The sequence below is a fragment of the Phyllobates terribilis genome, unplaced genomic scaffold (assembly GCF_046119375.1).
Source record: "Phyllobates terribilis strain yellow unplaced genomic scaffold, ASM4611937v1 Scaffold_34__1_contigs__length_13252353, whole genome shotgun sequence".
NCBI classification, from domain to species: domain Eukaryota; kingdom Metazoa; phylum Chordata; class Amphibia; order Anura; family Dendrobatidae; genus Phyllobates; species Phyllobates terribilis.
This window is the reverse complement of record NW_027362794.1, coordinates 6,386,009-6,408,228: the sequence shown is the minus strand read 5'-3', so window position 1 is coordinate 6,408,228 and position 22,220 is coordinate 6,386,009. Positions and strand designations below refer to the sequence as shown.

At 44.6% G+C, this 22,220-nt stretch overlaps 1 long non-coding RNA gene across 3 annotated transcripts in view; it reads left to right on the top strand.

Annotated features, from left to right (window-relative positions):
• The window catches only part of LOC141180637 (uncharacterized), a 197,866-nt gene that overhangs the window by 6,799 nt on the left and 168,847 nt on the right, over window positions 1–22,220 (top strand). Inside the window, exon 3 of one of the 3 annotated variants that reach the window (XR_012256288.1) lies at window positions 10,900–11,030. The exons of the other annotated variants lie outside the window; for them this stretch is intronic. This is a non-coding gene — a long non-coding RNA (uncharacterized lncRNA). Of the gene's footprint in view, window positions 1–10,899; window positions 11,031–22,220 lie in introns of those variants that run through there. 3 annotated transcript variants of the gene reach the window in all.

Here is a 22,220-nt window from a genome sequence, read left to right as displayed (position 1 = left end):
TGGCGCCAAAATCGCTGATTGGTCGCGGCCGGCAACCGCGACTAATCAGCAAAACGGTGTTTAAATTTGGCGGCAATATCGGTGATTGGTCATGGGTGGCGGCCGCGACCAATCAGCGAACTGTGTTAGTGAGGACAGGAGAGCTTGTTTAAATTTGGCGATAAAATAGACCAATCAGCAGAGCGTTGTTTAAATTTTCCGGCAATCTCGCTGATTGGTCTTGGCCGGCCGGCGGCCGGGACCAATGAGCAGAGCGGTGTTTAAATTTGGCGCCAAAATCGCTGATTGGTAGCAGTCGCCGGCGGCCGCGACCAATCCGCAGAGCGTTGTTTAAGTTTGGCGCCAATCTCGCTGATTGGTCGCGGCTGTCGGCCACGACGAATCAGCACAGCGGTGTTTACATTTGCCGCCCATCTCGCTGATTGGTCGCGGCCGGCCACCGCGACCAATGAGCAGAGCGGCGTTTAAATTTGCCGCCGATATCGCTGATTGGTCGCGGTGGCCGGCTGCGATTAATCAGCACAGCGGCGTTTAAATTTGCCGCCCATCTCGCTCATTGGTCGCGGTGGCCGGCTGCGATCAATCAGCAGAGCGGCGTTTAAATTTGCCACCCATCTCGCTGATTGGTCGCGGTCGGCCACCGCGACCAATCAGCACAGCGGCGTTTAAATTTGCCGCCCATCTCGCTGATTGGTCGCGGTCGGCCAACGCTACCAATCAGCAGAGCGGCGTTTAAATTTGCCGCCCATCTCGCTGATTGGTCGCGGCCGGCCACCGCGACCAATCAGCGTCGTATTAGTGTAGGCCCGGGAGCGGCGCTGCTTGTGCGGCTCCTTCTGCTGCGAGAAGCCGGGAGATGAGCGGCTGCTCGCAGCAGAAGCATCCCGACCGGCGGCGCCGCTCCCCGGTCCTCCGTTCACACTTGCTGTCGGGAGATCAGCGGGCCGAGCCGCTGATCTTCCGACGTTAGCCGCATGGAGGTCAGCGGCGCCGGTCGGGGTAGTTGTGCTGCTAGCGCCGCTCATCTCCCCGCTGCATCGCCGCTGACCTCCGTCTGCCAGATGAGCCGCTAACGGCCGCCATCTTTTTTCAGAAATCCCGCGGCGCTGATTGGCCGCTGCCGGACCAATGAGCGACGCGGGATTTCCAGGACGGACAGACAGACAGACAGACAGACAGACGGGATAAGACAATTATATAGTAGATGTTTGAAGCCAGAAATGTGGCAAAAGGTAGAAAAGTTTAAGGGGGCCAAATCCTTTCACAATGCAGTGTATAGGCGACGGCAGTACTGTGTATTTGCAGGATTCCAGGCCAGTATCTGCCACCCGCTGTATTTCCCATGTGAGAAGCTCTGATATTTTATTACAGGGAAACTGTCATCAGGTTTTTGCTATGTAATCTAAAAGCAACAAGTCGGGGCAGAGGACCTTATCCCAGCGATGTGTCACTTGCTGGTCGGCATGATAGCATTTTGATATAATCCCTCTTTTATCTGCTGCAGATCTAGCAGTTCCCTGAATTCACAGATTATGTAGAGACCAATGCGGGAAAGTTACCCCAAATGTTCTAGAAGTCAGCATTGGATTTTCTTCTTTCAGATCACCTCACAGACCAATGTAAGTTAAGGGACAAGTTCAGATGACTGTTTATCCCACTGTTTTTTGAAAGAAATTCGCCATTAAAACTCATGCATACAGTACAAAAAGAAATAGATGCCACAACCAGGGCCGGCTCCAGGATTTCATGGGCCCCGGGCAAAAGTCTCAGTGGGCCCCTTTCACACCTACCACGATTCATGATGCACAGAAATATAGGTATAGTACAATGCTAAAGATTTCACTGACTTCTCACATTACATGAGTGATATCTATTGTAAAGTCTACAACAGCTCAGAAACCGGCGAATCCTCCCAGCGCACAGTGCAGACAATATAGTCCTCTATACAGTATTATGGGCCCACGTAGTCCTCCATATACAGTATTATGGGCCCCACGTAGTCCTCCATATACAGTATTATGGGCACCACGTGGTCCTCCATATACAGTATTATGGGCACCACGTGGTCCTCCATATACAGTATTATGGGCACCACATGGTCCTCCATATACAGTATTATGGGCACCACATGGTCCTCCATATACAGTATTATGGGCACCACATGGTCCTCCATATACAGTATTATGGGCACCACATGGTCCTCCACACAGTATTATGGGCACCACATGGTCCTCCATACAGTATTATGGACACCACATGGTCCTCTATACAGTATTGTGGACACCACGTGGTCCTCCATATACAGTATTATGGGCACCACATGGTCCTCCACACAGTATTATGGGCACCACATGGTCCTCCATACAGTATTATGGACACCACATGGTCCTCTATACAGTATTGTGGACACCACATGGTCCTCCATACAGTATTATGGACACCACATGGTCCTCTATACAGTATTATGGACACCACATGGTCCTCCATACAGTATTATGGACACCACATGGTCCTCCATATAGTATTATGGGCAGCACATGGTCCTGCATCCAGTACTATGGGCACCATATATTGCTCCATACAGAATAATGGACCGCATATAATGCTCCATACAGTATGATCCCCATATATTGCTCCATTCAGTATAATGGACCCCATATATTGCTCCATAAAGTAAAATGAGCCCCATATATTGCTCCATACATAATGGGTACCATATAATGCTCCATACAGAATAATGGAGCCCAAATATTGCTCCATACAGTATGGGCCCCATATATTGCTCCACACAGTATGGGCCCTTTATATTGCTCCATAAATAGTGGGTCCAATATATTGCTCCATAAAGAATAGGCCCCATATAATGCTCCATAGATAATGGGCCCTATATAATACTCCATACATAATGGGCCCCATATATTGTTCAATATATAATGAGCCCCATATAATACTCCATACATAACGAGCTCCATATAATACTCCTTACATAAAAAAAAAATCAAATACTCACCGCTCCTTGCTGGAAGCAGGCCTGTCTCATCAGCGTCTTCCGACTCTCTGCACTGGGACTGCTCAGCAGAGGGCGCTCTGTAGTGACGTCATCGCGCCCTCTGCCCTGAGATGTCACAGAGTAAGAAGACGCAGAAGACAGAGGAGCAGCAGAGGAACAGGGAGAGGTAAGTATTGCAAACAGTTTAAAGCACTGAGGAAGGCCCAGTGCAAGTGCCCATTCGCTGGCATCAGGCCCCGCCGACTCATGGGCCCCATAGCGCGCTGGTGTCCCAGAGGGTGAGTGGGCCCCCTGCTCGCTCAGGGCCCAGGCTCTTGCCCGGGTGGTGATGCCGGCCCTGGGTACAACACATACGGCACCCGTTTTTAACTGATCTGCTGCAATGATTATGTAGGAAACTGTATTCATTTACAATCATCCACAGAGTGAGAGAAAACAGCTACAACATTACTGAATAAACAGAAACCCTGCAAGTATAAGAAAATGATTTTATTAAAAATATTTTGCATATCAATCCAGTTTGAAAAAAAATAACTTATTAAGTATTTTTTGCAACGTAGCAGTCCACATCTGACAGACTCCTGTAACTCTGGACACAGTATAATAGTGTGGCCGCTGTTCTCTAGCAGGACCCTCTAATGATAGAAGCAGGACGGCATACTGGATCTCGCACAACGCTACCTGCATGCCATCTGATTGGCTAAGTGCTCCAGCCGTATAAAGATCACTATGTATACAATATACTCCGAAAAGATGTCAGGGATTACTGTGAAGTAAAAATATTGTCGCCCCCATTGAGCAGGAATGATTAGAGATGGACAAGCTCCAGTTGGCAGACAGTCAGTGATGGCGGAGAGCTGATCATCTTTACTCGCTGCTCATTAGGAAAGTGGTCGCTTTCTGAAACCATTGGACTCTGAACTCGGCGTCAGACGGCATTATGTAAGAGGCCAATGTCTGAGTGGTTTTTGTGTCCGTTTGTCCTTCCTCTGTTCTTTCTGCCAAAAGATCCTCACCCATAACCTAAGGATTAAAATAAAGTTGAATTGTTACTAATATTATTTTTTTAAATTTAGCACATGAATTGAATTTCATAAATTAAAAGAAAACTTTCCCTCCGATGTCCACAAAACTGAGCGCCACTACATAAGCCACAAATAGTCTCCCCTCTCTCTCCCAGTCTGTGCAGCGGACGGGAACCATTTAAATGGGTGCAGGGCCGATTTTAGATAAAGTGGGGCCCTGGGGAAAAGTTTAAAGTGGGGTCCCAAATGCTGACATACAGCACCACACAAACATTTAGCTTGTATTTACATGTGCTGAGATCAGGCCGCTAAACGAGCGCAATCCACAATACTGAAGCCGTTCGACGCTTGTTTCCCGACCTCTTTACACCAGCTGAGGAAGAATGATGGATACAGAACAATCACTAATAGATCAATCTGTCCCCATACAGCATCATGTTATCAGCAGCACATCTGCAGGTTACACCGGCCGATGTGCTGCTGAGAACAAGGATTTTTGTTCTGGCATAAACAATCCAATTACTCGATGAATAGCAGCATTTTGCGTGTTTAGTATAATACATGCCATAGTCCTCCATATTTTATAATGTGCCCCACAGCCCCCCATATTGTATAATGAGGTCCATAGTCCTCCATATAGTATAATACACTCCCGATAGCCCTCCATATAGTATAATGCACTCCCCATAGCCCTCCATATTGTATAATGTGCCCCACAGCCCCCCATATTGTATAATGAGGCCCATAGTCCTCCAAATAGTATAATACACTCCCGATAGCCCTCCATATAGTATAATGCACTCCCCATAACCCTCTATATAGTATAATATACTCCCCATAGTCCTCCATATTGTATAATGTGCCCCACAGTCCTCCATACTGTATAATGTGGCCCATATTCCTCCAAATAGTATAATACACTCCCCATATCTCTCTATATAGTATAATGCACCTCATAGTTCTCCATATAGTATAATGCACCTCATAGTCCTCCATATACACTGTGTTCCAAATTATTATGCAAATAATATTTTCTCAGATTTTCCCAAATTACCTATATGAATTGCAGTCATTGTAATTTTCCAGTCAAATAACTATTAGAGTACAATTGAAAGGTTTTTGTACAAACTGCCTATGATAACAGTATATTTTGAAAAAAATAAAAAACTCAAACTGCACTCAAAATGCATGTTCCAAATTATTATGCACAGCAGAGTTTTCAACCTTTTCATTTTAATAAAGAACAAAAAAATGGTCATTTTTGAAATTATAAGCATTAGCAGGTTATTACAAACTGAACTCAAACAGTTTTCAACTCAAACCTTTATTCTAGGTGATGTAATATTTGCACATAGGACCCCTTGTTCGAAAGGAGCTTCTGAACTCTCTCATTCATTGAATAAGTTTGTCCCGTTTTATACCCACAGCAGCCAGAGATGCAGATGTGTTATGTGCAGCATGAGACGGGGCATTATCATGCATGAAAATGATCTTGCTGCGGAATGCACGGTTCTTCTTCTTGAACCATGGCAGGAAGTACTGTTTGAGAAACTCAACATACATTATGGAGTTCATCTTTACCCCTTCAGGGATCCTAAAAGGGCCGACAATCTCTCTCCCCATGATTCCAGCACAAAACATTACTCCGTCTCCTCCTTGTTGGCGCCGTAGCCGTGTTTGCATGGGGTGTCCATCAACCAGCCATCCTCCATTCCATCCATCTGGACCATCGAGATCATTTCATGCATGATAATGCCCCGTCTCATGCTGCACATAACACATCTGCATCTCTGGCTGCTGTGGGCATAAAACGGGACAAACTTATGGTGTGGCCCCCATGCTCCCCTGACCTCAACCCCATTGAAAACCTCTGGAGCATCATCAAAAGGAGTGTCTATGATGGCGGGAGGCAGTTCACATCTAAGCAATAGTTCTGGGAGGGTATTCTGTCCTCATGCAAAACAATTGAAGCAGAAACCATCCAAAACCTGACAAATTCAATGAATGAGAGAGTTCAGAAGCTCCTTTTGAACAAGGGGTCCTATGTGCAAATGTAACATCACCTAGAATAAAGTTTTGAGTTGAAAACTGTTTGATTTCAGTTTGTAATAACCTGCTAATGCTTATAATTTCAAAAATGACCATTTTTTTTGTTCTTTATTAAAATGAAAAGGTTGAAAACTCTGCTGTGCATAATAATTTGGAACATGCATTTCGAGTGCAGTTTGAGTGTTTTATTTTTTTAAAAATATACTGTTATCATAGGCAGATTGTACAAAAACCTTTCAATTGTACTCTAATAGTTATTTGACTGGAAAATTACAATGACTGCCATTCATATAGGCAATTTGGGAAAATCTGAGAAAATATTATTTGCATAATAATTTGGAACACAGTGTAGTATAATGCACCTCATAGCCCTCCATATAGTATAATGCACCTCATAGCCCTCCATATAGTATAATATACTCCCTATAGTATAACGCACTCCCCAAAGTCTTCAATATTGTATAATGTGCCCCACAGAGCTCCATATTGTATAATGTGACCCATATTCCTCCAAATAGTATAATACAATCCCCGTAGCCCTCCACATAGTATAATGCACCTCATAGTCCTCCATATAGTATAATGAACCTCATAGTCCGCCATATAGTATAATGCACTCCCCATAGCCCTCCATATAGTATAATGCACTCCCCATAGCCCTCCATATAGTATAATGCACTCCCCATAGCCCTCCATATAGTAAAATGCACTTCATAGTCCTCCATATAGTATAATACACTCCCCATACCCCTCTAAATAGTATAATGCACTCCCCAAAGTCCTCCATATAGTATAATATACGGCCCATAGTCCTCCATATAGTATAATGCACTCCCAATAGTCCTCCATATAGTATAATGTGGCCCACAGCCCTCCATATTGTATGATGTGGCCCATATTCCTCAATATAGTATAATACATTCCCCATAGTCCTCCATATAGTATAATACACTTCCCATAGCCCTGTGTATAGTATAATACACTGCCCCACAGCACTCCATATAGTATAATACACTGCCCCATAGCCCTCCCTATAGTATAATGCACTCCCCATAGCCCTCCCTTTAGTATAATGCACTCTCCATAGTCCTTCATAGTGTATAATGCACTCCCCATAGTCCTTCATATAGTATAATGCATTCTCCTCAGTCCTTAATAGAGTATAATGCAGCCTCCCTATAGTATAATGCAGCCAAACATATAGTACATATAATATAATGCAACCCATAGTCCTCGATAAAGTATAATTCGGCCCCAACCATAGAGTATAATGCAGCCCCCCAGTTCTGCAGTATTATGGTCACCACGTATAAAAAACAAATACATACAATACTCACCTCTCCTCGTTCTCCAGCTGCTCCATGCTCTGCAGAGCGTCTCAGCAGCTCCACTCTGCAGGCACAGTCATTCCCCCGCTACCGATACAGTTCAATGCGCGATGCGGGGGGACGAACTCACGGGCCCTATAGCGGCACGCCACGGGCTGGAGGCCCCAGGCAGATGCCTAGTCTGCCTGCCCTTACGCTGGCCCTGAATGGGTGTCTCATGCTGGGGACGTGTTTTTCTGCTTTTTTTCTTGCCATAGTACAAATTCTATTCAGTAGGACTATCAGCTGTGTATCCACCAGACTTCTGCACAACACAACTGATGGTCCCAACCCCATTTATAAGGCAAGAAATCCCACTTATTAAACCTGACAGGGCACACCTGTGAAGTGAAAACCATTTCCGGTGACTACCTCTTGAAGCTCATCAAGAGAATGCCAAGAGTGTGCAAAGCAGTCATCAAAGCAAAAGGTGGCTACTTTGAAGAACCTATAATATAAGACATATTTTCAGTTGTTTCACACTTTTTTGTTAAGTATATAATTCCACATGTGTTAATTCATAGTTTTGATGCCTTCAGTGTGAATGTACAATTTTCATAGTCATTGAAAATACAGAAAAATCTTTAAATGAGAAGGTGTGTCCAAACTTTTGGTCTGTTACTGTATATATCCAGGATGTGTGATCAAGGGGTGCCATACATACCAGAATGGGGGATCAAGGGGTGTCATGCATACCAGGATGGGTGATCAAGGGATGCCATGCATACCAGGATGGGGGATCAAGGGGTGCCATGCATACCAGGATGGGGGATCAAGGGGTGCCATGAAAACTAGGATGGGGATCAGGGGGTGCCATGCATACCAGGATGGTAGATCAAAGGGGTGCCATGAATACCAGGATGGGGGATCAATGGGTGCCATGCATTCCAGGATGGGGATGAGGGCCACGTATACCAAGATGGGATGGGGGCCACATATACCAGGAAGGAGGGACCATACATACCAGGATGGAGGATATTAACAGAATTAGGGGACATTACCCCAATACCAATGTCAGCAGCAGACTCCTATTAGACAAAGATAGCACAAGTATACACAAAATGCAGTTTTTAAAAGGAAGGTTTTTATGATTAAGGGAAAAGGAAACCCAAACCTACAGGGCCCTGTGTGAAAAAAAGTGATGCCCCTCCCTCCTTAAAACATAAATTAACTGTGATTTGTCACATCTTTGGGAAGCTGAGTTCAATTTCCGTAGCCCCACACAGCCCTGTTTACTGCCACACGTGTTCTCAATCAAGAAATCACTTAAATAGGACATGCCTGACAAAGTGAAGTAGAACAAAAGATCCTCTAAAGCTAGAGATCATGCTGCGATCCAAAGAAATTCAGGACCAAATGAGAAACAAAGTAATTGAGATCTATCAGTCTGGAAAAAGTTCTAAAGCCATTTCTAAAGATTTGGGACTCCAGCGAACCACAGTGGGAGTCATTATCCACAATAGGCGAAAATATGGAACAATGGTGAACTTTCCTAGGCGTGGCCGGCTGATCAAAATTACCCCAAGAGCACAGCAACGACTCATCCAAGAGGTCACAAAAGACCCCACAACAACATCCAGAGAACTGCAGGTCTCACTTGCCTCAGTTAAGGACAGTGTTCATGACTACACCATAAGAAAGAGACTGGGCAAAAATGACACGCATAGCAGAGTTCCAAGATGAAAACCACTGCTGAGCAATAAGAACAAAGGCTCATGTCAGTTTTGGCAGAAAACATCTTGATGATCGCCAAGACTTTTGGGAGAATACTCTGTGGACTGACAAGACAAAAGTTGAACTTTTTGGAAGGTGTATGTCCCATTACATCTGGCGTAGAAGTAACACTGCATTTCAAAAAAGGAACATCATACCAACCGTAAAATATGGTGGCAGTAGCGTGATTGTCTGGGACTGTTATGCTGCTTCAGGACCTGGAAGACTTGCTGTGGTAAATGGAACCACGAATTCTGCTGGTTATCCAAAAAATCCTGAAAGAGAATGTCTGGCCATCTGTTCATGACCTCAAGCTGAAGTGCACTTGGGTTATGCAGCAGGACAATGATCCAAAACACAGGAGTAAGTCCACCTCTGAATGGCTTAAGGAAAACAAAATTAAGACTTTGCAGTGGTTTAGTCAAAGTCCTGACCTTAAGAAAGCGGTTCATGCTCGGAAACCCTCCAATGTGGCTAAATTACAACAATTTTGCAAAGATGAGTGGGCAAAAATTCCTCCAGAGTGTTGTAAAAGACTCATTGCCAATTATCCCAAACACTTGATTGTAGTTGTTGTTGCTGAGGGTGCTTCAACCAGTTATTAGGTTTAGAGGGCAATCACTTTTTCACACAGGGCCCTGTAGGTTTGGATTTCTTTTTCCCTTAATAATTAGGATCTTCATTTAAAAACTGCATTTTGTGTTTACTTGTGTTATCTTTGTCTAATATTAAAATTTGTTTTGAGATCTGAAATATTTAAGTATGACAAGCATGCAAAAGAATGAGAAATCAGGAAGGGGTAAATAACTTTTCACACATACACATATACATATATATATATTCATCCCACAATGTCACATTCACCGCAGGAGAGAGGGATTGGTAAGATGGGACAACCATTACAAACCAGCCACCTGATCAGACGTTATTGAACACCTTTCCAGAAGCTTTAATCAATCTTATCTACTGTTATTTCCTGAAGAGAGGAAACAAATGTCCTAAAAATAAAAAAATATAAAAATGAAAGTTAAAAAAAAATAAAATAATAATAATAATAGGCTCACCTCCACTATGAGCATTTTTTGCTCTTCTAATAATCCAAGCTTTCCTAATTGTTCTTCTATTTGCTCCTGCATCTTCATATTCCTCTCCAGCACAAATGATGCATGCTGGGGCTGTAAGAGCTGTAATAGAGGCCTAGAAGAACCATCAGAGGTCAGGCCGATCTGGTTACAGCAAGAACACAGATACACGCTGTATAAGACAATGGTATGGAAACAAGATTTTAAAAGGAGTTATCAAACACTTTTATACTCCACTGGATAGGTCATTAATATAAGATAGGTGGGGGTCCAACCATCGGCCCCCCGATGATCAGCCGCCATCACCTCTGGCAAGATGCAGGCAATGTTCAAAGTGGAACAAAACTGCTCCGTACACTGCGGCCGCTGCCGGGTGCAGACCAGCTATTGAGGAGTACCGGAGGTGATCTGCAGCACCAGGCAGTGGCCACTGGGGTGCGCTCTGTGCACAAGTTACATCCGGCCGTTGCCAGAGCTATAAACAACTTATTGGTGGGGAGCCAAGAGTCGGACCTACAACGATCTGATATAGACGACCTATTTTATGCATAAATCATCTGCATTAAAGTATTAGAGAACGTCTTTAAGAGCCCTGCATTTTCAGAGCCAAACTTCAGTCAACATCTAATAACCAATTACAATGTCTTTCTTAGGACTCGTTCACACGAATGTATTTTCAGTAGGAAAGTTGTCTGTGGAACAAATGGACAGCACTCAGACCAATGCTATTCAATGGGAAAGTGCAGAGGAGGAATTTTTTTTTTTGTCACTGATCGAATCTGTGTGTGAGCAAAAAATAAATAGAGAAAATGGCAGCATGTCCTCGTTTCATCCGTCAGACAAGATTCACCCATTCAAGTCTATGGGTACAGAAAAAAATCTGCTTTATACAGATACATTGCAATCCTGTAGCCCTGGAAACTGTAAAGGGTTAAAAAGCCAGATTAGATCTGGACTGCACATGGATGACAAGTGAGACAAGAATTCTCCCACTTTTCTGGATGAAACTCTGAATGATATTTTATCTGCTTGTGTGAACAGGCCCTTAGAGGTCTCGACAAGACGGAGGAGCTGATCCAGAGTGTCCAGGTAAAGCTAGCAGTCCAGGTAATGGCGGATACGGAGGCAACCATCCACATCGTGCTCCATGCCCTTCTAATCTGACGTCCGTGACAGTGATGCTCAGTGTAAAGCCTGAGCTCAGGAGATGTGGGCTCGGACCCTGTTCAGACACACTGGAACTGATCAATCTCCATTCAACATTATGAACATAAAACTGGAGCACTGGCCCCACTCAAATATATTGTATTATGGTCAAATCATTCCCTTTAGGAACTGAGTGATGTGTAATAGAGGAGGATAAGGCCCCCCGTATACAGCAATCTATTCTCTGATAGGCGAGAGGGAAGAGACTTCATCTCCTCCTTTCTGATAATGTCCCCTGTATCCTGGTGACAGTGATTGTGCCATCCCAGCAGGTGACACTAGAGCCGCTCCCCGCTCTTAGGCTATGTGCCCATGAAAACGCTTGTAAAACCGTCTGCCATGCAAAGCAATGTGAATTCGGATGTGCTGTGCACATGATGCGCTAATTAGCGCGCCGAATTCACATTGCATTGCAAAATGCAGCATGACCATTTCTACCGCGATTACGCCGCAAATTCGCGGCCATTGAAAAGCAGCAACCCCGCAGGTATATGTGGATTTTTCTGCGTTTCAATTAAATTCAATGGCCGAGAATTTGCAGCGTAATCGGGGTGCGTGTGGTACCCAGGATGAAGAAGAGACTACAACTCCTCTTCATCCCGGCTACCAAGCGGTGAAAAAAAGAAATAAATAAGTTAAAAATAAAAAACCCTGTATACTCACCTCTCCGGTCTGCTCCCGGCGGCGATCCTATCTCCTCGCCGTCCAGCGGTGTACTTGCAGGTCCTGCGGTGAGGTCATCTAGTCAGCTGATGGTCACGTGACCGCTGACGTCAGAGGTCAGGTGATGGTCGCGTGACCATCAACTGACTAAATGACGTCACCGCAGGTCCTGCCAGTATACCGCGGGACGCTGAAGAGAGAGAACGCCGCCGGGAGGAGACTGGAGAGGTGAGTATACAGGTTTTTTTTTTTTTTTTTTTAACTTTTTAATTCTTTTTTTTTTTTTTTACTATAGATGCAGCATTTAAAGCATCTAAGTTGGTCACACAATATAAATCCATGCCGGTTGCATGGATTTATATTGTGTGACCAACTTGTCAAGCACTTTTCCAAGTTATGCTCAAAATCACTTGGAAAAGTGCTTGAAAAAACGCTGAAAAAATGCTGAAAAAACACTTCTCTCTGGTAGAAAAAATGCATGTAAATCTGCATGTAAATCTGCCAGAGAGAGGCAAAAACGCTCTGCATCAAATCTGCTACGTGGGCACATAGCCTTAGCGTGTATGTGCTGTACTTATCATTCAGGACTGTGCAAAGACCTGCCTGTGACCAAAAGAACAACAAGGCTGTGTGCACACGCTGCAGATTTGGTGCGTTTTTCAATGGAACAGACTGCCACGAGAGGTGGTGAATTCTCCTTCAATGGAAGTCTTCAAACAGAGGCTGGACAGACATTTGTCTGAGATGGTTTAGTGAATCCTGCATTGAGCAGGGGTTGGACACTAGGACCCTGGAGGTTCCTCCAATTCTAATGTTCTAGGATTCTATTGATAAACACCAGCTGCAATCTTCCATGGAGAAGTAACTGTGGTTTCAGGAGAACTTGCAGCAGAAGGTCTGTGCCTTCCGCTAGCTCCTCCCCCTTCCGCTAGCTCCTCCCCTTCCTTCTATAAAGAGTATTAATAGCACTAACTGTCATCTATCTCACTAATAGGAAAGTTTGTCTTCACTGAATACAGATTTTACAGATGTTACCGCGAATTGAGACTGAAAGATCAATCCAGCAGGAAAAAGAAGACTTCTCTGATAAGATTATAAAATTACTTATTTTCATGTGTAATATTAATTTACAAAACAAAAATTAAAACAACGGTTATTCTTTAACTAATAAAGCACTTAGGACAGGGATTCATTAAGACTGGCCATATTCAAGCTGCTCTTGATGAGGGAGCGTGCTGGAGTCAGACGGTCCAGATTCATTAAGTGGCGCATGAATTATGCGCTTCTGACAAGTGGTGCGTGCACCTTGCCACAAATCTTACTCCAGTCATGGACTGGAGTAAGATTTCTGGTGTAAGGGAAGCCACAGTTCGCTATGAATTTGACAAGCTGTGGTGCCACACTTCCATCCTGCCCCAACTCTGCCCATTTTGGTGAAGCTGGGCAAAACTCACGTGAAAACACCAAATGTCACAACATTTTTGATCAACTCAACAATGCACAAAAATTGTGACTTTTCAAAGTGATTTACACCAGAATTCTGGCATAATTGCATTGATCAATCAGGACTATAGTGTCCTAAGTTTTTATACTTCATTAAAACATCCTCCTCCTCCCAAGAGGTGGTCCTAGGTACTGACACTCGCAGTGTTCGGTCACTTCTGCTGCAGGACTGCTCGTCCGGCTTCTCGGTACAGATGAGATCCTCTATATACCTTGCCCTAATGAAGCCGGCACAGGACCACGTCCACAGCTGCTCCCTGTGTGTGGGGGCCGTCCACTTCTATTACAGGGTCCTAGTACGGAGTGATCAGCTCTGGATACAGTGGGGTGGTCTGCTCTGGCAATGTCATGTATACATTGCTGGGGGGCTCCCAGTGATGTCTGAGCACATAAGCTGAATCTATGGCTGTTATGTGATGGATCCTCGCAGTCAGTGATGGAGGAAAAGCCTCATGGAAGATTCAGCCGGACAAATCCACAACTGTGGACTGAATGGAGGCAGAGAAATCAGTGGCTGCAAACAAGACATTTCTTCTTGTAGATTCCCCGGATGATTGGGAATAGTTGCTTGAAGATGTAAGACCCCAGTCAGGTGGTCGCTGTTATTAACTCCTTTTGCCTAAAAAAAATACAAATAAAATCTGCAGTCACTTTTGATAATTTTTGGTCACAGCTTCTGGCCTTAGTCTTTCTTCTCTAATTCTATCCAGTAATGGAGATTACAATGATAGCATACACGGTGCCATCTACAGCCCACAATACATTTATATGGAAAGGAGTTATAGAACATCAGAAAATGTCTGTTTTGTCACAGAAACAATCACATTAAATAGGATCTGTCACTTGTCATAAATCTGTAACATTTATTTGGTGTAAATGCCGCTGTTCTTCTGAATCTGGGATTGGTTTTATTCCCTTTTCCATCGGCCACTCCACTCCTCTTACTTATAGATTCATCTTCTCCCTTTAGCTAAGTGGTAGTGATACAAACTCCTCTACATGGGAGGCTTTTTAACCCCTTAATCACCGGAGCATTTTCCATTTTTGCATTTTCATTGTTTGCTCCCCTTCTTCCCAGACCCATAGCCTTTTTATTTTTAGGTCAATATTGCCATGTGAGGGCTTATTTTTTGCGGGACAAGTTGTACTTTTAAACGCCATCACTGGTTTTACCATATCATGTACTGGAGAACGGGGAAAAAAATTCCAAGCGTGGTGAAATTGCAACAAAAAATGCAATTCCACGGTTGTTTCTTTTGTACCACGTTCACTGAATGCTATAACTGACCTGCAATTATGATTCTCCAGGTCATTACGAGTTTGTAGACACCAAACATGTATAGGTTCTTTTTTATTTAAGTGGTGAAAAAAAAACCAAAATTTGCTAAAAAATGGCGCCATTTTCCGAGACCCGTAGAGTCTCCATTTTTCGGGATCTGGGGCCAAGTGAGGGCTTATTTTTTGCGTGTCGAGCTGATCGCCCGTTATTTCATTTTATTTCAATGTGACGACCAAAAAACATAATTCTGGCGTCTAGAATTTTCTCGTTACGCCGTTTACCGATCGGATTAATTCTTTTTTTTATATTGATAGAATGGGCAATTCTGAACGCAGCAATACCAAATATGTGTTTTTTCTTTATTATTATTTTATTTTGAATGGGGCGAAAGGGGGCGATTTAAACTTTTATATATTGTTTTACCTTTTTCATATTTTTAAAAACATTTTTTTTCCACTTTCTGCCTCTTCAATAGTCTCCACAGGAGACCAGAAGCTGCAGATACCTGATCGGCTCGGCTTCAGAAAGGCGATGAGCAGATTGCCTCTATGTAGCAGAAATGCTCATGTGCTATGAGCGCCAACCACTAGGTGGCGCTCATAGCAAGCAAGACATGACAACCACAGGGGTCTGCTCCAGACCCCGGGTTGCCATGCCCACGCATCGGTAACCCGCGATCACGTGATAGGTCACCGATGGGCGGGGCTAATGCCGCTCTCCAGTAAGGGGTTAAAGACCACTCCGAGTTGGCTAAAAAGACTACTTTACACAAGGCGTAAAGTGCCATATTTTAGAAACGAAGGGGCACAGGAAAGAAAAACAAAATGAAGCAGATTCATGAGAACGGAAAAAATTACACATTTATGTCAAGTGACAGCTTCTCTACAAAGGAAGTTGTTCAACAGAAAAAGTTGTCTTAATGTACTTAAAATAAAAACTGATGAAACTTCCTGTAACACGGCTGGGTGTGGACCCACTGCTCCTGGGGCCGGGCTGACCCTGGAGTGGCGTGACTAAGCAACTAACTGGTTTTCACTAGAGCCTCTGGTGGCGAGGATAGTCTTGGCCGCAGGTAGTCGCCAGGTACCACTCCTGATCTCTGCAGGACAAAGCAGGGTTAAATTCCTGCAGAGACCGGCCACGCCCCCTAAGGCCAAATGGAAAACACCATGCTGTTGCAGCTGTGCAGAGGAGAGCTGCAAGAGGCGAACCTCAGCGAGCCGCCCTGATGGGAGGAGACGCCGAACGCTGACGATGGAGAGTAGGACGACGCTGAGGAGGCACGTGAGTTACTGCTGTGACAGCACCCCCCTGACGCCCCACTGTTCTTTAGGCCAACCCGACGGAGAAACTGCTCAAAAATCACAGGGGGGAAGAGGGGGGAGAACGATGTTGTCGGCAGGCTCCCAAGACCTTTCCTCAGGACCGAAACCCCTCCAATCAACTAGACAGGCAGGTGTGGAGAAATGCTGCACAGTGAAAATGGTTTAAAATGTAGAAGTGTCTATTTTTATCAATTAACAAAATACAAAGTGAATGAACACAATACATCATCAAAGCATCAATTCTTCTGGATGCACTTACACAGTTTTGAAGGAACTCGACAGGGAGATTGTTCCGAACATCTTGGAGATCTAACCACAGATCCTATGTAGGCTTTCGCAAAACCTTCTGTCTCTTCATGTAATCCCAGACAAACTTGATGTTGAGATCAGGGCTCTGTGGGGACATATCATCACTTCCAGGACTCCTTTTTCTTCTTTATGCCATTTACAGTTCTTAATGACATTGGCTGTATATTTGTGGTCGTTTTGCTGCTGCAGAATAATGTTGGAGGCAATCAGACGCCTCCCTGATGGAATTGTATGATGGAGTCCTTAATGCTGAAAAATACAGGCAGATAATTAGCCATCAATCCTGACTAAATCCCTAACTCCATTTGCTAAATTGCATGGACCATCCACTGTGCTTCACTTGGCAATCAACCTCTGCCTTAACGAGACACGCGTTCCCACAGTGCAGAGCAAATTCACACCACCTCCATACTGCGCAGCACAGCAACCAGGCAGTCTTCAAATTAATATGCCTTGAAGATCGCAGTCATACAGCTGAAGAGTTGTGGACAGCTCTCCAGGCTCAGTTTCAGCAATAGCCGTCTCCGCTGAACCTGGAGCCAGGGAAGGCCATGGACGATAACGGTGCGAACCTGTTTGCGGCTCTACGCCAAGGCGAACCCACACACGTGCTTTGCATGGCTCACGTCCTCAACCTGGTGGTACAGCGATTTCTCCGCCACTATCCCGGCCTGGATGAGCTGCTTCAGAAAGTCCGGAAGCTGTGTGCTCACTTCCGCCGTTCGCACCCCTCATGTCATCGACTTGCATTGATACAGAGGTCTTTCTCCATGACAGTTAACAGGTTGATAGTGATGTGCCAACGCGGTGGAATTCCACTCTGCACATGTTGCAGCGACTGTGGCAGCAGCAACGAGCCCTGACGCAGTATGTCATGTCGTATAGCCTGTGCCAACGCAGTACGGACGTGGGGCGTATCACGTTTACGGAGTGGGAACAGATTAAGGACCTCTGCACCCTTCTGCACAGTTTTGAAATGGCTATTATTAACCCCTTTACCCCCCAGGGTGGTTTGCACGTTAATGACCAGGCCAATGTTTACAATTCTGACCACTGTCACTTTAGGAGGTAATTACTCTGAAACGCTTCAACGGATCCCGCTGATTATGAGAATGTTTTTTCGTGACATATTGTACTTCATGATAGTGGTAAAATTTCTTCAATGTCACTTGCGTTCATTTGTGAAAATATTGGAAATTTGGCGAAAATGTTGAAAATTTCACAAAATAGTTCATAAATAACATTTCCCACATGTCTACTTTACATCAGCACAATTTTGGAACCAACATTTTTTTTTATTAGTGCGCTATAAGGGTTAAAAGTTGATCAGCGATTTTTTTTAGTTCCACAAGGGTAAGAGGAGAAAGTGGAACCTAAAAACTGTTGTGCAATTTCTCCTGAGTGCACCAATACCCCATATGTGGGGAAAATACACTGTTTGGGCGCACGTCAGGGTTCAGAAGGGAAGGAGCACTGTGTGACTTTTTGAACGCAAAATTGCCTGGAATCAAGAGCGGACGCCATGTCGCATTTCGGGAGCCCCCGTCTCATGCTGCACATAACACATCTGCATCTCTGGCTGCTATGGGCATAAAAGGGGACAAACTTATGGTGTGGCCCCCATGCTCCCCTGACCTCAACCCCATTGAGCACCTCTGGAGCATCATTAAAAGGAGTGTCTATGATGGCGGGAGGCAGTTCACATCTAAGCAACAGCTCTGGGAGGGTATTCTGTCCTCATGCAAAACAATTGAAGCAGAAACCATCCAAAACCTGACAAATTCAATGAATGAGAGAGTTCAGAAGCTCCTTTCGAACAAGGGGTCCTATGTGCAAATGTAACATCACCTAGAATAAAGTTTTGAGTTGAAAACTGTTTGATTTTAGTGTGTAATAACCTGCTAATGCTTATAATTTCAAAAATGACCATTTTTTTGTTCTTTATTAAAATGAAAAGGTTGATAACTCTGCTGTGCGTAATAATTTGGAACATGCATTTTGAGTGCAGTTTGAGTGTTTTATTTTTTTAAAAATATACTGTTATCATAGGCAGTTTGTACAAAAACCTTTCAATTGTACTCTAATAGTTATTTAACTGGAAAATTACAATGACTGCAATTCATATAGGTAATTTGGGAAAATCTGAGAAAATATTATTTGCATAATAATTTGGAACACAGTGTATTCGGAGAGCTATAACTTTTTTATTTTTCGGACAATGTTGCTGTGTGGTGGCTTGTGTTTTTGCGGGACAAGATGACTTTTTTAGCGGTACCATTTTTATTTACATTCGTCATTTTGATTGCGTCTTATTCCATTTTTTGTTTGGCGGTATGATGACAAAGCATTGTTTTTTGCTTCGTTTTTTTTTTTTTTACTATGTTCACTAAAGGGGTTAACTAGTGGGACAGTTTTATAGGTCAGGTCATTCCGGACGCGGCGATGCCAAATATGTGTTCTTTTATTGGTTTATTTTTTTTTTCATAATAAATAAATATTATGGGTTCAATATATTTTTATTTTTTGGGGATTATTTTTTTCTTTTATATATTTTTACAATTTTTTTTTTTTTTTTTTTTTTTCACTTTTCTACTTTTTTTTTTACTTTTACACATTGTCCCACTATGGGACTTTCACTTTTTGCAGCCTGATCGGCTGCATGGCATAGGGAGCAGCAGCTCTCTTTGTCATGCAGCCTGTCAGCGCTGCACACCGGGGAGACATTACTTTGGTCGCGCACTGCGCATGACCAAAGGAACGTCCTGCCTCCTGGTGACCTGGATGTTGTCATGATGACATCGGATCGTCATGGCAACATCCGGAAGCCGCCGCAGACATCGCTGGACGCCGGCAGGAGAGGCGAGTATACCGATCACCTCCCCCCTTGCCACCGCAATGTGCCGGGTGTCAGCTGTGCACATAGCACCGGGTGTCAGCTGTGACAATCAGCTGACACCCGGCGGCGATCGCCCCGCTTGTGTGCGGGCGCGATCGCAGCGCGCATAATAATACATAGCTGGTCCATAAGTCCCAGGGCACAGCAACGTACTATTACTGACAAGGTCGGAAAGGGGTTAAAATAGTTAGCGCTGACGATGCCATCATCAGCATCACTATTCCGGTCATACACATGCTGGAGCAGAATTTGAATAGTGTGCAGCACGAGGTGGTTGTCCCAGAAGAAGAGGAGGATGCGGAAGGGATAAGAATGTCTCAAAGTTCCAGACTATTGTCACACAGGCGAATGCCAAGTGACGGTGGATTCCGGCGATCGAGGGGTTTGGTGACACCAGACATACTGTTAGTGAAGGTGCAAGAGCCGAGGAACAAATGGAGGAGGAGGAGGAAGAGGTGATGGGCGAGTAGCTGTCAGAGGATGAAGAGGATAATCATCCCCTCTCTGTTGAACGTGGTTTGCAGGAGGGGACTGAGGAATAAAGCATCAGTGTTACGCAGCCAGCAACAGAGCCTGGCTTTGGACCACCTGGAAGAGCCTGACATACAAGTGCCTTCTTGATGCACTATATGCAACATGATTCCCGTATAGTTAGGATTCGAAATAATGCTGACTACTGGGTTGCCACTCTTGTTAGATCCACGTTATAAGACTAAATTTTGCCAGATGCTTCCCGCCCTGGAAAGGGACCTGCTAATGTTGGAGTTTCGAAACAAGCTTTTAAGCAACCTTATTAGAGCTTTTCCCCAAGATAGGAGTGAGGCACACAGTGTGCGTCGCAGCTGTAGTCTTTCAACCTCCAGCACGTCAGTTTGTCAACGCCAAAACATTAGCAGCAGCAGCGTAAGTGGCAGAAGCAATTTCTGAGTCCTTTCACACATTTTTAGACCAGCTCATGCACCAGCACAACAGAGTACAAGTTTGACACATGGTAAACGACTGGAGAGGATGGTGGAGGAGTATCTAGAGCTCATTATGAATACCATCAGGGAAGATTTTAACCTTTTTACATTTTGGTCTTCAAAAATGGATCAATGGCCTGAGCTCGCCTGTCACGCCTTGGAGGTTTTATCATGCCCGACAGCCAGCATTCCCTCAGAACGTGTCTTCAACGCTGCTGGTCGTGTCCCGACGGATAAGCGCAGCCGGCTGTCCCATGAAAGTGTTGACCGCCTAACTTTCATCAAGATGAACAAGTCATGGATCTCCAAGGACTTTTGCACCATAACTGCAGACTGTACAGAGTAGGCGATATTGTAGTTTTTAGTGTGCTGCATTGATCTTGCGGAATTGCGTCTGTGATGTGGGTTGTGTGCCTGCTGCAGGTTTTAGGCCCTAGTTTTTGGAAATGTGGGGAATCCTGATTAGATCTCCATCTACTGGGTTGGCTGTAGGGGAAGAGGTGTCCTTTCTAATTCTACAATTTCTACTGTAGTGAAATTGATGCCACTTCGGTGGTTTTAGGCCCTAATTTAGGGAAATGTGAACACTCCTGATTGGATCTCGATGTGCTGGGTTGGCTGTATTTGAAGAGGTTTTGGTCTCCTTTACAATAGTTATACTCTAGTGAAATAAATTTTTTGGTGCAGATATTTTTCTCCACAAAAGGGGTACACAGACCTGATAAACTCAAAATTGGAATATAAAGCAGGCTACATCTCCACTTAGAATTGTTTGGGACAGATATTGATCTCCATACAGGGGGGGGAGTTGAGTAAGAGTAGCTCCGTGACCCTCGACTACTGTGCGGTCGGGGCAAGAAGAGGAGGAGGGTGACTCTGAAGGTGAGGAATGGGATAGCACATGGGATGATGAGGTTGTCCATCCAACTTGGTGTGAACCCAGAGGTACGCAGCTGAGTAGCTCATCTGAGGAGGTGGAGGAGGAAGACGAGAAGGTTACGTTGCGTCCTATGGCGCAGACACAAAGTAATGCAAACACGAGGAGCACTGCATCCTTCGCAACAACCGAGGCAGTGACTGAAAGCGGCCGCTGGTCTGCAGCTCGCAGGGGCGGCAAAGGTTGCCTAGTCTGGGCTTTTTTTTTTTTTTTTGAGACCGCAAAGGATGAGCCAGATCGCGTTATCTGCAAAGTTTGCGATAAAAAACTCATTAGAGGGAAAAAGTGCTAATAATTTGACTACTACATGCATGAACCTTGACATGCGCACACAACATGTGTTACGCTGGTAATCTTACCGCGCTAAAATGCGGACCTCAACAACCATCAGCTGCCCCATCAACCGCATCAGCGGCTTCTTCCTCCTCCTCTGATACCATGCCAAGTATTGTCACGCAGGTCTCCCACCGCAGAACTTCTAGTTCTGCACCCGCTCCAGTCAGGCTGAATGACAGCCTGTCAGCTGTATCAGAAGCAGACATGCCTGCTGTGTTTGTTTCACTGAGCACACCACGTTTCTCAATCCACCGTTACATCTGTGCTTGCACCTCACTCACGGTCCAGCAGTTTGTCCGTTTCACCATACTCCGCCCTCTATCAGCACCACAGCCAGCCCTCAGTCCCGCATTTGTGGTCACGTAAAAGATTGTTTCCTCCCACACATAACAAAGCTAAGAGGTCGAACTCCACCATCTCCAAACTGTTGGCCACGCAAATGGAGGTGTCAGTCCCTAATTTTTTGAACTGTGAACACTGCTGTATGGCTGCTTTTTTACTGAGGAGGTAACCAGGGAACCTGAAGGAAACCCCCAAAAAAACGGGGAGAACATACAA